Source organism: Hippocampus comes, unplaced genomic scaffold, assembly GCF_001891065.2.
Source record: "Hippocampus comes isolate QL1 unplaced genomic scaffold, H_comes_QL1_v1.1 scaffold302, whole genome shotgun sequence".
NCBI classification, from domain to species: domain Eukaryota; kingdom Metazoa; phylum Chordata; class Actinopteri; order Syngnathiformes; family Syngnathidae; genus Hippocampus; species Hippocampus comes.
This window is the reverse complement of record NW_017806275.1, coordinates 33,195-35,535: the sequence shown is the minus strand read 5'-3', so window position 1 is coordinate 35,535 and position 2,341 is coordinate 33,195.

The following is a 2,341-nucleotide window of genomic DNA, read 5'->3' as shown; positions in this document are numbered from 1 at the left end:
GGCTACCCGGCGCCGGCCCGTGGCGCAGTGGCACGCGCTGCTGTCGGCGCAGCAGGTCAACGCCGCCCTCGCCCTCAAGAAGAAAATACCGCTCGCCAACAACTTGCCCTTCGCCAATAACTTGCCCTTCTGACCACTCCCGCGCGCACGGGAGGGATGGCGTTAGGGGCCCTCTGGAGTCTTGGACCGACCCTGACAGAGGTACAAACAAAACCGGCAACTTTCACAGGCACTCCAAGTGCTTCACGTTGACTTTTCATTTACCTCCTGGCGACATGGCATTGGAAGCAACTGGGGCGGGCTTCAGTATCTGGCACAAAGACACTCCGGCATGCTCACGCACATTTGACTCACTTTTTTTTCCTTGCGTCAACTTCCACATGAATAAAATAATTGCACTTTTAAGAATAATAATATCATCGACATTTGTGTTCATTTCTTTTGTAGCAATTCCCCCACCAATGGCTTGCATCAGTAGTATTATTAGAATGAAAATACAACAATAACAATAATAATACTTGTAATATTTTTAACATGCATTCATTATTTTATTTTAAAAAAATAATGTGCACCTTTTACATGTTTTTTTTTTTTTTGCCAATTGATAAATAAACCGCCCCATCTGTCCCTTTTGAACATCAAAATTGGACTCATGCGCACAAGTTTGCCCACTCCTGGTTTATCTTTGTATGTGTGTATGTATTCGTAGGTAAATATCTCGATGTACTCTTTCGAGTGGTCCGCTGTTGTTGCGTCCGTCCCCAGTGAGCCCTCGAAGCAATCAAGCTGAGCTGCTGAGTCCTCCTTCTGCTTTGTGCTGCTTCGAGTCTCCTGAGAGCGCCTCACACCAATCATCGACGTGCAGTGACACCGCTGGCCTACAGAGGGCGCCCAAGACACTGTGAACCCACGTCAACACTTTGATGGACAAATCGCACCAAAACGATCCACAGGCAAATCATCTTGTACACTCGACTCGTTTTTGCTCCGTTTCTTGGACCAAATCTGCAACACGACGAAATCCACCCATGAAAATTCCGGAAGTTATGGAAACCCTCCAAATTCATTATTTTGTACATGGAAAAATAACTTTAATACGTTGTCGCACAGTAAGCGTATTCAAATCGGGGAAAAGAATAAACTTGTGGGTCCATTGTGCTGGCTTTCTATTTGACAAAGGCTCTTGAGGAGGATGAGCGTTGACATCAGGTTACCAAGTTACCAGTGGTCCAATGACACAGAGCGCAGCATTAGGAAGAAAAAAAAAAACCCTGAGTGAGTGCGAGCGTTGCTGTGAGTCAGTCCGTGGATGTTCGGACGAGCTGCACACACACGCGCGCAGTGAGTTGTACTTGTAATTTTACTCAAATCCGTAGTCCATACTCTGTTTCCTTTGATCAACTCTTAATCTGCGTTGCCACTTTGGACATATCTTTCGTATATTTGTTTGACTTCAGTGGCAACGGAGCCGCAATCTTTCTCTAGCCTTGTTTTTGATTCCTCTATTTTTATGTTTAAAACAAGTATTCATGCATTAACTGGGAAAAATAATGCAATCATGTTACGGGAATCTATTCAACAAAGAAAAAGGCAAAAACTACGAGTCTCCGGGCGAGCTAACTAGCTTTTGGTCAGTCCAAATTTTGTTCTAATGCGCTCACTTCTGTATTGACAAATGCTTTCAAAACTGGAATCGTTCTTCAACACTCCTTCTGGTGAGACTATTCAACAACAAAAAAAAAAGAATTTTATCCATCCATCTAGTATCTGAGCCATTATCCTCACCAGGGCTCGCGGGCGTGCTGAAGCCCATCCCAGCCATCAGCAGGCGGGGGGACACCCTCAACTGGTTGCCAGCCAATCGCAGGGCGCACATACAGTAGACGAACAACCATTGGCGATCACAATTGCACCTTGGGACAATCTAGGGTCTTTGATTAACCGACTATGCATGTTTTGGGAATGTGGGAGGAAACCCACTCAGCACGGGGAGAACATGCCAACCCCACACAGGAAGGCCTGGAATCGAACCCCAATACCGGCAGTCTCCTCACCATCCTCGTGGGGGCAGTCATTCCCCCCAGTATTCACAAGAAGAAGGCAAAACAAGACGCGTTTCCGGGTTGGCTCGCGCTGCTCGGCTGGCGGAGCGGCTAGCTTGCTAGCTGGCTGGCTAGCTCCAGAGAAATAGCCGTTTAACGAGTCTAACAGGAGCTTGGCAAAGTTAAATCGCGTTTGTCTTGATCGGAGGTCAAATGCGGAATAAGCTTGGAAAGTCGTGAAGGAGTGACACATCGCCGGTTAGCACTGCTAACCGGCGGCGACTGAGCGATCCGGCCCC